The following is a 13449-nucleotide window of genomic DNA, read 5'->3' as shown; positions in this document are numbered from 1 at the left end:
GTTACAATTAGCCACAAAGGACTAGAAAATCATTTTTCAAACTCAATACCTTACTTTTATAGTAAGTCTCTCTGTCTCTATCTCTATCTCTGTTTCTGTTTCTGTTTCGTCCTCTTTCCATGTCTGTTTCAAAAGTAAGGAAAATTAATTTAAATGTGCTCTAGCATGTTTCTTTACAAAGGAAAAGAATGATAACATTAGTATTGCCATAAGTGAAAGCTTTACTTCTCCAGAAAGGAAAGACAAATGGCAAATGGCATATGAATACAATGTGTCACCCATCTGAATTCTTTTTCAATGGATCAAAACTTTACAGGAAAAGTGAGACTATAATTCCAGTATAATTATAGTGATCAATGCCATTTTGCTTATTAAAGAACATGAATTGTCACTACTTTGTTTTGTACTTATCTAACTGATATTAAATAGTAACAATAAAGCCATTAAGTTCCCTGTATATACATGTACTCAAATTTCTCTATTCTTGCATTCTTTACATTTGAATACCCCCAAACCATACTCAATTAATCATACTGGGATCGTGCAGAACTGTTTTAATCTGTCTTGTCAATTAGCAATAACTTTTTCATCACAATGTCCCTTCAAAGTTAGCCTTGGGGTCTCCTCACTACCAGTGTCCTAGAAAAATCTGACACCACCTTTCACTTAGACCGGTTCAGAAATTGTTCGTTACCTACTTGACCTACTTAATGCATTTTCATCAAACCTCGGAGATGATAGATTGAAAAGGAAACATGCTCATGACGAAATTCTGATTTAAATGTTTCAGAGTCACCCTGGCACAAATTTAATGATTCATAAACAGGATTAGCTAAAGAAACTGTTTAACGTTTAACTTTCCAGTCTACACAAATCTTTCCTTTGTTATTACATGGCATTTGCTGGCAGCAACTCACCCCAAAATCCTCTTAAGCATTTTGTTTCAAGTGTTACCTTTACAACCCTTTTTGCATTCATTCTCCCTCTAATCTATTGGGAAAATCTCAGCTTATTTAAAATGACAAATAAAGCTTATTTTGTTCTTGTATTTTCTGCATCTCCTATTTTAACTCCTATAGCCTACAAATTATGCCTTTACATGCTACTTTTTCTAGATTCTTTTACAACCTCATTTATATACCATAGCATGCTAATGTTTTCCCAGGAACAAAAATGAGTCATCCGCCTGTGGAATCTCAATGGAACATAATACATTGATTCCCTTATATATTGTTTATGTCTTTTTCACTACAATGTTAGAGTTGAGTGGATGCCATAGACACCATATGGAATCGAAAGCCTAAAATGTTTCATATTTGACCCAAAAATTCTGCCAACTTCTGATCTAAAATATCTCTGTTCTTTCAATTCTAAACTCTTCTCATACCCAAGACTCAGATATGCATTAGTCTTACAGGAAATGTGAGAGAATCTGCATGCTAAATGCTGAAATTGGGTGATTGCCACACGTCTAAGCCTTTTGTCTGAACAATCATATTACTTTAGCATGGTCCTGTGTTATTGAAATTTCCCACATATTTGCCTATGTTCTGCATGTTACTTAGCTTTTAAACAGATGCTTTTTTTGTGATTTTTGTTGCTGTATGACAAATGCCTAGCAAGCAGAAAATATTGTTTGCAGATTTAACTGCTAGGAAAGAAGTTATGGCATGGAAATTCTGTAATGAAGTAAAGCAGTACACACACACACACACACACACACACATAGAAAATATACTGCATAAGTAGTAAAAGTGATATAGAGTAGTAGGAAAATGCTATGATAACTAATTCACACAGATCAGTATTATGCCAGTGGTTAAGATACTAAACAAAGAGTAAAGGAGGTTGCTGAAGAGAATGAAAATACCTAATTGTCTCAAAGGAAATGTGTTATGAATGTTTATTCTAATGAATGAAAAAAGATAGGTGGAGTACCAATCATACACCAAGTGTGTCTTGCTGGGATAGTGTTAACAGTGTAATTTTCTTCTAAAAAAAAAAAAGCAAGAAACACAATAATATGGCTAAGATCCAAAGCCAGGAAATAGATGAGGGCTGAGTTGTATCACTTCTTCAAGCTCACATTCTCTCAACTACATGAGAGTGAGTTGCACTTACTTATGAGTTCCATCTTCCAAAAAAATGATGGGAAAACTGAATGTTTTTTACATAACCTCAAGTAAACAACCTGTGCATAGTAAATGTTTTGATTAACCTCTTTGTATTGCCCACATATGAATAGTTTATCATTCTCTCTTCCCGATGAGGGACAGATTCCTTAATGATGCATTAGGTTGATGCCAGGGCTAGCTGCTGACTAGCATATTCTATGGTCTAGCCCTATGTAGATAAAACTCACCAGTCCTCAAACTCGCCATCTCTCCTCCTCTCAGTGCTCCACAGTATTGCACTTAGGAATGTGGGGTAATGAGATAATGAGATCTATCAATTCTGTTTGGAATTACAGACCCTTAGATTTGAGGAGGCAAGCATGGTCGGTATGACTTTGCTCTCGGACAACCTTTCCAAGTATTTAACTTTCTTTTATTTGTATGATAGCACTTAAAGCATTATAGTCTGTCCCTGTTGTAGTGTTCTGCTCCTGCATCCAGAAAAAAGAATGTGTATATGGAAAAACTATACTCACTCTAAATATCAAACTGAATAGATTACTTAATACAATTTCAGTAAATTTATTTAAGAGACACATTTTAAAATACAGGAATGTATTTTGAATATACTCAATGACAATGCTATTTGAATACATATTAATGGAACATATCTTCATTATGTTCAAAAAAAGAGATAAATGAAGAATACATTCCTAAAACATATTTTTAAATAATTTTATACACATACCTTCCATAATCTATTTATAAACCATAAAAAATCCATACATTTTTAAACTATTTTCTTGAATAAGAATGTTATGGGAACTCTCAAGTTTCCTATTATTTCTTTTGAAAGATACTAATAACTCAGAATGTGCCACAGTCTCTTCTTAAACATACTGTCATCCCTTCTCATCCTGCACCTGTGTGCTGCTCTAACCAGCATTTCATCCTTACATTCCTCCATCTGAAAGAAAAGCCAGGCTGTCCCTGTGATCATCCTTACCTCCAGCATGCAGGTGACCCATTATAGCTTTCTGATGAATATTCTACCTAGTGCCACCCAAGTCTGCTTGTGTGGATGTTTCCACAAATTAGCAAACTTTAGTGAAAAGATATCAAAAGTGACTGCACAACAATATTCTCTACCTTGTTGAGATTGAGATATAAAATGGGAAAGCCTCAAAACCACCAGGGTTCACAATTGTGTATTCATCTTTGTTTGTAGTCTCTAAGGATGGAAAAAGACTACATAACTGATGGTCATAATGTAACAGCTATCATGCTGAACTTTCAAAAATATCTTCATAAATGTTTTAAACCCTTATTGTTTATAATGATTTTATTGTTCTCTCCTTGAATTATTATTTAGTGCATTTACTTTATCTTTGAATACTACTCTTAAAACAGAGTAAAACAAAAGGTCAATTCAAGGTGACATAAGTATAAACAACTAAATTATAAGACAGGGAAGGTTGATGAGAAAAGGACACTCAGGTGACAGAGATCAGTGTATGGAGATGTAAGGAATATGGGATTTGGAATAGCCCTAATGTTCAGAATTTTGGAACAAAAGAGTAAGAAAGAACAGAGAAGGTTGTTAGGGAACAAATGAAAAGGTGTCTCATATGCTGTATTTAAAGATTTGAACATAAGACATTTGCTGAAAGCCTACTCTGATCTATTTGTGAGAGAAATTTTCAGAAAACATGTATTATAATATTTTCTTTAAGCAGTTTTACTGACTTCAGTTCCTTTATCTTTGGTAAGTGGATGAAAGAACTTCACATGCATAAAGGGTAAAATTTACATATATATAATTGTTCATAAAATGTTACTTTAAACAGAGAACATTCTCTAAGAGATTTTTATATACTTTAAATACAAGTATCAGAATCTAAAAGTGCTAAAGACAATTCAATTTAAATTTTTGCAGGGTAATTACTAAGAACTAGACCATTGAAGCAAATATAAATAAGTAAGATATTAAAGATAAGTTAATTAGCATGACTATTTGGAAATCAGTTAACACACATATAAATGTAAATGAACTGGGTATTACTGAAGCCATAAATTACCTTGAGTTACTCACCTATTTAAAGAACGTGAACTCTGTGGGTTTTTAAAATGAGTATTAAAGGAAGTCTCATTATGCAAAGAGCAGATTTTTATAACTCTGGAAAGAAAATGCCAAATAATATAAAAATCTGAAAGCACAGTTGAATAACATTATCAGTTTCCACAGATAAAGTGGAAATTCTAAGAATAAAAGTGATGTCCATTTTTATTCTGCATGCTACAAAAAAAAATCAGTGTTTTAAAAGGTTTCAAAATGTAAAAATTGAGAAGCACAAATTTGTTCTATAAATAAATGGCATTATATTGTGAAAAACAGGGATGTATATTCAAAAAATGTACAAATGTGTCTAAGCATGCAATGAAATCTTCAATAAGGCTAAAATTTGAAATCTGATTATAGACTGGACATAAAAATGATTATTTTTTAAAACATGCATATTCTCCAATGAAGCAAGTTATTACCTTTTGTGGACAAAATTGTTTTTCATATCTGATAAAATGAGTATTATACTAGCATAAATATTGTAAATACAGTATTTAAAAAGAAATACTTATGATTGAACATTGTTACCAGAAAAAGTGCTAAGACTATATATTGAAAAGAAATTACCAGAGATCATTCCTTTCATTTTTCGTAAAGATCATCTCTTATTTTACTATTTAAAATGAGTTTGGTAAATAGATAATTTGAATTTATAGTTAAATTTTTCAAAAGAATGAGTATATTTATATATATCATTAAAATTATTAATTATGACTGGATAATTTTTTCAGATATCAATATAATAGTCTATTCTTTCATTGAGGAAAATAATTTGATAAATTGATCACAAAGTATAAAAATCAACCTTTAGAAAACTACAGTAAAGTAGTTTCTAAAAATTTATCCAATAAAAGTATGATTTTGTAAAGTCTTACATTTTATCTGAGAGTAAAAATACGGTAAAATGGTGGAAAAGAACAAATATGTGCAATCAAACTAAGTGCCCTGTGTGAAAAAAAAAAAAGTGAAAAGGTCAAGTTTCATGGGTACTGCATTATATGAAATTACTTTAATTATTATATAGGTGTCATATTCTCTAGTGATGATATCACGGTCTCTCAGTCTCCTTAACTTCTCTTTAATACTTCGGATTAGTGATGCATAGAAATCATTACTTCTAAAACTTAGATTTTGAAAATAACTGCACATTGAAAGCCAGAACAACTCTAATTGTCAAATATTGTGAATCTTCCTTATGACACATGTGCTTTGCTCATCTTGGTCTTCCTTAGTTTTGAATTTAAACATGATCATTTACTATAAAAATTTCTTGTAACAAATTTCATGTATAATAGGGAAAAAAGTTTACAAATATGATAAAATGTTCTCTAATGGTTTTGGCCACTTATTTTTGCCCTATGGATACTTGACTTACAAAATTTCTAATTCAGTGCATATCCTAAATTTAAGACCAGGAAGTTCTGAATAACTTATTCTCCACACAGATTCCCATACCAGTTAATTTTAGTAATTATCTAACACAATTATCTCTATAGAATTATTGAGGGTGTTGATATAGAAATTATTTATAAACATTTAGCAATAATATTAATCATAATAAAGCAGGCATATGCAAGATATCCCAAATCAATACAAACTAGGGTTATGATCTGTAGCCCTAGAAGAGAAGATAGAAACAATTCAGGAAATTGATTCCAGAATTAGAAATTCTGGAATCAGAATATTAAGGGAAAGACAGTGACAGATTTTGAAAACTGGAGGAAGAACATTAAGTGAAATACAGTGGTAAAATATATTTAATGTAGGTAATAGGGAAACTTTAATCTCAAATTTGTACCTTAGGGACTTGGGTGTTTCATCCTGCTACCAGATGTAGATGTAGATGAGAGGGTTGAAATTTTGACTCACCACTGAGTATATGGGATATGATCTCACAAGTTAGGTTATAAAAAGACTGTCTTTCCAGGGATGCCATCTCATTTCCTCTTGGATCACTAACCCCATGAAAATTATTTGTCACAGTGACAAAAACCTGTGAAGCAGCCCACACAACAAGCGTGGAGACATGCCTTGAGGATGCCAACAGCCACATGAGTGAGCTTGGAACTGCGTGCACCTACCTTAACTGAGTCTGGCATTGGCTTCAGTGCCACCAACAGGTTGACTATACCTTCATTAGAAACCTCAACTCCAGGCACCTGGCTAAGATTGGCACATCTCACAGTCATAGAAACTGTGAGAGTCAATGCACATTTGTCATTTTAAGCTGCTCCATTTTAAAGTAACCTGCTGTTCAGTAACAAATAACTAATCCAAGAGGTTGCCAGATAGAACATAGTTAGAATAGTAGCCAGAAACTAAGATATCTGGGAAGGAACTGATGCAGCAGGAACTATTCAATCATGCAAAAGGGCAACACCACCAAGATAAATGGACTTCTCCTTCTCCAGGGCTGGTATCATAACCTTCATGAGAAGTTTCTGTAAAGGTAAACTTATCATCCTATTTCAAAATTATGGTCATCTTTAGAACATATAAAATCAGCCTTTTTTTTTTTTTAATCATCCAGTGACTATTTTGGTAATTCTCAAAGAGAGAGCAAAACAGCCCCAGGGACTGCAAAGAATATATTCAAATGAAAAAAAGTACTTCTCAGAAGTAAAACTGAGAAGACATTAAAAAGAATACACTCCTGCTACATAAATAATGGCAAAGAGTTTCCAGTGTTTAAGGATAAATGAATTCAGTACTAAACACAAAAATATTTTTGATATCTGATGGAAGATTGGTGTGTACATTTTTACTAGAAAAGCCAGGGCCATGCTTGAGAGTCCACAGCACTTAGCCAGAAGGAGATTCCAGTTAAGTTCTTTTGCTCATCCAGAGAAAGCATGTTTAGAAGAGCCATCAATTGACAGTAGTTTGCCACTAACAACAGTGCAAAGAAATCTTTAAAAAAATTCTCCATATTTGAAAGAAATAGAAAAACTCACAAAAATGATAGAGAAATAAGAGATTTTAGAAAAATGAGCACTTCTGGTCTTCAGAGATTCAGAGTGTCAATTGTATTATAACTTCTCAGTAAAATAATAGCAAAATGGCCTTTACTAATGCAAATGAAATGTAATAGATTCCTTTTCCTAAAATAATATAAGCATCAAAATCTTGATTATAAAATTTATTTCTATTGTTTACCTTCAGAACCAAGTTCATAATTTCAGGCCTTTGGCAAAATGACCCTTTAATCTGTCCATAAATTAATCACCTACATACAATTTACCTTTCTAACTATATTATACTCCTTTGAAGTCATGCACAGTGTCTTCTATGTACTCCAACATTTACCTTAGTACTAAGAAAAAAATAGGCTACTAATCACACTAGTAATTTTTCTATACTCTACTTACCTGTCATCTACTTATCTATCTGTCTATCTATCTATCTATCTACTTATCTAGCTTCGTATCTCTCTAGCTAGCTAGTTATCTATATAGAAGTTAGACTCAGGCTGTTTTTGTTAGTTTAATTATAAGGCTGAAAATGATCTTTCTCTATTTCTCCTTTCTTTTTAGCATATACGTGTCTGTGAATTTCAGATGCAATAAGCAAAAGTTTTCTGTATTGTTACACTTTTGTACCTTTCTCTACTAATTAGAAAAGAGAGTAGAGTGAATATAGCCAAAAAAGTTAAGTATTGCCATTGTTTGGTTTATCTGTGAACAAGAAACAATTGCCATTGTTTTCTTTAACTGTAATCTATACTTCCAACACCATGACAGCTATTCTGTTACAAACACAAAATTTTATACAAGTACCAGTAGTTTATTGAATTAAAAAAAAAAAAAAACTTCAATACTAAGACAAAGAACAAAGAAAAATTCAGCCTAAAGTAAAAGTAAACAATAAGTGTTATCTATATATTTCCTTTTTTAGTTTACAAAAGATGTTTAAAGACTTACTGTTCTGTGATAACAAGGACAAAGGGGTACAGGGGCTCATGGAGGGGACAATTTTCCAGCTTCACTCTACAATTTGAGCCACTTTCACAATAATTATGTAAACTTAGTTACAATATTTCACAAATCTGTTGTTAAAAGTAATTTTCAGTATTTGTTTTATTTAGTTTCAATATACAGTCTTTCTCTACCTTAGTAGAAACATTGATTAATTTCAATGCCTCCTGAAGTTAATTTTATTTAGGATTACATGCAATTTGTAACATGATTTATTTGGCTAGGGGATTGGGAGCCATCACCGTTTGCCAATTTCAGTTCACATACTAGCTGCAGATATTCTCATGCATTATTATACCTGCATAAATCTGAAAAATTGAGAATCTTGAAAATGGTATTTCAGTAATAGTTCAGTTCAGCAAAGGTACAAAATTTACTATGCAACACAAGGCCTTGCACAAGGTTAATGCCCTGTAGAAAGCATATCTTCCTGAAAGAAGATTTTGTTGCTGTTGATGATGATCATTTTAAATAAACACATAATTCTTCTATGACACATGGTTCCTTGTCAGGTGAATATACAAACACTGCTGAAATATAGGGTTATTTCTTGTAAAAAGGAAAATACCTACACCAAAAATAATGTAGAAGACACATTTGAACATACAACATGCACAGACAATTAAAAACTATGTTGACAATTCTTCCTAAATAATGAATATCTGATGTAAATTATTTTACTAAAGAAATGAATGCCTGCTAACATTTTTATCTCTCCTTCATTCATTCCAGATTCAAAGGTAAGGCCAATTTTGACAAAACAAGACATTGTAATATACCTAGCTGCATAATACTGCTTATTCTTAAAGGGTTTTATTTAAAAAGAAAAAAAAAATGTTTGTACCAACAAATACAGAGGGAGAGAGGGAAGCAGATGGAGAGGGGAAAGGGAGAGGCAGGGAAAGAGGATGAAAATGCAGCAATCTGTTCCATACCATCAAATTGTTGCAACAGGCAGGATCTTTGAGGCTTCTGCACTGATTGTGATCTTCTGCTTCTCCTGGAGCCCCTTGCCTGGGCCATTCAGATCTTGCCCTGAATTCCCTGCCTGTACTCTTGCCAATCCGTCTCTACAAGCTCATTTTGAGGAATATGAATTAGCTGGAGTTGTTTTAGATTTGGATATTGTGTAGAATTTCAAAATCTGTAAAAACTTTTAAAACGTGTATCTGTTCTAAATTAAATCTTAAGCTAGGCCTCTTTATCTCCTTGGTATGACAATGCACAAACGCACTCAAACATAAATACAAGCATAGGATGTTACTCTACAGAACAATTAAAACAAACCACTCACATCATTCATTCTTAGTTTACAGCATAATAGATATTATCAGACACGATTAAGAAATGAGCTGAGCATTAGCTAAATATAGAATTACATGCTTGGTAAAGCATTATCAGGTTTCTATTTTGTTTCCCTGTGTAACTGCTCCATGGGTTTAAATTTGCACAAAAACCCTAGCATCTTCAAAGTGAATAATGGAATACTACTTTGCAATTCATATTTTGGCAATTAGTTTTTAAAGGGCAATTTAAAATAATCAGCTCAAAGAGATGCTTTTCAAAGAAAAATTCAAAATAGTTAAGGAGATATAGCAATACAGTGGCCCAGTAAGTGACACAGACACCTCCCTCTTCGTCTTGAGTACTAGAGAGGTGACAAAGGAAAAGACTGGCAGGTGTTTTGTCACTCTTAGGTTTGATTTGATTGGGTGATTATTTAAATATCCATAAATATTTTACGAAATTTTTAGTTCAATTTTGCTTCTCTCCTTGATCACATGTGTGTAAATGTAAGTAATATACAGATGTGGCAAACATTGGAACTACCCCAAGTACATGTGTATATATGTATGCATGTATGTGTAAATACACACATATTCTTGGCCTATAAAGTTGCATATAAAATCTTGATTTAGGTATTTTGCAGCATAATTTTCTTTAACAGAGCATGAGATTTTCTTTTAAGAATTCCATTTGGCTACTTTAACAATGTAATAGAAGATAGTGACAAATTCCCAACAGTCAACTAACTGAAGAATTCATAAATAATTTTATTAACAGAACAAATATTAAATTTCTTATATTCATGTGTTTTACACTTCTTTTTACTCATATTATTCTTACATATGTAGAACATAAAATGAAAACTTTAAATTATATTTTGATAGATTATGGAGAGTATTTTAGCCTAGAAGTCCTAAGAGATACGAAAGTCATTATAATATTTTTGACTCTCATTTATCTTACATATTTCCTTGTTCAGATTTTTGGGATAGAAAAAATAACCAATGTGTATTTCTTCTCTCAAAAAATTAAGATTCTTTTTTTCATGACAATTATTTTTCAATCCTTCCCGTATTCCCATATTTCCCCTGTGTATTAGGTGATGTTATAGGATTCTTGTAAGTCGATGGTTAATTAGATTAAGCATATCAATGTCAATAATACCATCACAATCCATTTATATTCTAAATAATCTAGGATTTTCTATAAGTAAATGTAATTCAATTAGAAATGAAAAAATGCTTAAGAGTCAATGTGTTTTCTCAAATTAGGAATTCAAAAATATATTAGCTTCAGGAATGAATTTACTCATACCTATATTTGCTTGAGAAACATCTTGCAGAATTTTTAAGTGAGCAATTCATCTTTAATGAGACTTTTCTCAGAAAGAAACACACTAGGGTCATTAAAAAAATCTGTCAAATAGAAATGAAAATATATCAAATATAAAGCTGAGAAAAAGTTGATGGTACTAAAGGATTATAGTAAAAAGGTGAAATTCTCTGTAATGATTTACATATACCTTGGTAAGGAAGATATTAAAACTAAATTCAGATGGAAAGAAATGAAAAGTAAAGAAGAGAAAAAACAACAAATTAACTTCACAAATGAAAAATAATAGAGAAAATGAAGCTAAAATATTATTTGGAAGAATCAATAAAATGATAGCCTTCAGGCACAAAGAACAAAAGAAGATAGCACATAAAATACCAGTATTGGGAATAAAAGAGTGGCTATTACTAAACATCACAAGATATTAAAGGGTGAAAATAGACTATTGGGTAAAAAGATCAATGACTTTGTCTTAGATAAACTATTTGAAATTAGAAGTTCATCAGAAGATACAGCTACCAAAAATCATGCGGTAATAATGAATATGCTGTGTTTTACTAACTCTACTAGAAAAATTGAATTAATTATCAAAATATTTCCAAAAAAGTAACTTCATTCCCAGTATACAACCACATTTCAAAAACATTTACAAAATCATTTCCAAAATATACAAATAAAAGTAACACAATTCATTTTATGAACTCAGAATTCAAGGGGCATCTAAGAAAAGCAGGTAAGAATAATTTGCATTTGCATAAAACTAAATTATCCTCTGTAAACATGAATAATAAAGCAGGAATGTTCACTTTTACTACATCTACTCAAAATTATAAACACAAAATACAGATGAAACAAAGAAAAATACTTGAAATATTCAATACTATTATTATGGCATTTTTTCACAAATTGCTTATAGATGCTAGGCAAATACAATAAAACTTATAAAATAAGTAAAAATTATAGCATGATTATTTAATTTCTGTTTATTTTCTTTTCTTCCTTGTTTATGAAAACCAGTGTACTAATTCTAAATTTTATATCAAAAAGAGAAATATCAGGATAAGCAAAACAAATTTGAAAATGTATAAATAATAGTTTCTCCCACTGACTCTTACGGAAATGACAACCCACTTACTTGAAGAAAATATCAATATCATGGATCTGTATCTACAATATATAAAATATTCCCTGAACTCAAATAAAATGCAAAATGATCCTGTTAAAAATGGATAAAGATGTTAAAAAAATTAATGTCAGAAAATATGTGAACGGCAAATAAATTTATGAAAATATTTTTAACAACATAACCCTACTGGCAATTGCAATGACATGTGAATATGCCTACTTGAATTTCACAAAGATTTCATCCTGTTCCCTTCTAAAAGTATTAGTGTTTTATTTCAAGCCTCTGATCAATTTCAAGGAGTCTTATATAAATGGTTTGTTCTCTCTCTTCCTTTCTGTCTCCCTCTTTCTGTTACTCTCCCTTTTTACAGAGATTACAGAAAAGTCAAATCATTTCATTACTGTTTGTTAACAAGACAGATGTCTCTATTTGAATTGCCATAATACTTTGGTTGAAAATCGATTGACTATATATACATGGTCTACTTTCTATTGATTTAAATTTCAATCTTTGTGTCAGTACCACATGTCTTAACATGTGCAGCTTTACTGTATTTCAATTAATTATTGAGAATCCTTTAAATTTACTATTGGATTTTAATTTTTAGTGTTTCTCTACTTTTCTAAAATATGAAATCCTCAATAGCAAAGACATATAATTTACGTGGGTCAATTTTGTTTACTCCACTATTTTCTAGGCACTGTGAAAAAATTAGGCATATGAAAGATATTCAACAAACATCTCCTGAATTGACAATAATATATGAAGTGGTTCTTAATTTGAAACCCTGAAGAGTGATATTTTTAATATTATAAATTTTAAAGGATGTCAAGAACTGAAGCTCTGTTAGATTTCGTTAAACTTTACCTTATTATTCTTAATTTTTTGTGTGTACTTTGACAGTTCTACAGCATCTTTGATTTTCATATTTTAAAACCAATAAGATAAAAAATTATGAAAATAAGATAAACAGTAGAGTTTATCCAATAATTTTAAATGATTAAGATATAATATTGTTAGCTTATTATTAAGACATTAATATTTTTTGCAGGTAAGTATCTAATAATTATGAAAACAATGATGAATGTAGAACTAATTGCCTGTAAAATATTTCTAAGAGGTTAAAAAAAAGTTAAAATTTTAAAGGCCAAATTTTATGTGAATGTTAGAAAAAAACTGATAAATAATTTTTTCAGATCTAAGTTCATGAACTGTTTCTATTTTGGAAATTTTTGATTATTAAAGTGATTAAGAACATTTTTAAGATCAGACATACTTTTTTTCAAATTTGGCAATAACAAGAAGTTTATGATAGTCAAGAAATTTATGTTTAAAACATAATAGTAATATTATGTTTAAAACATAATAGCAATAATAGTATCACACATATGAGTATATCTCCATAGAAACTTTACAAATGAATACAATTGCCTTACAAAAGAATACAAATAAAATTTATAGAAACGTTTTGTCATGAGTGAATTACAGAGAGCT

Source organism: Cavia porcellus, unplaced genomic scaffold (genome assembly GCF_034190915.1).
Source record: "Cavia porcellus strain 051 isolate PalLab524CR breed Dunkin Hartley unplaced genomic scaffold, mCavPor4.1 scaffold_15, whole genome shotgun sequence".
Lineage (NCBI taxonomy): Eukaryota > Metazoa > Chordata > Mammalia > Rodentia > Caviidae > Cavia > Cavia porcellus.
Note: the sequence above shows the minus strand (reverse complement) of the source record.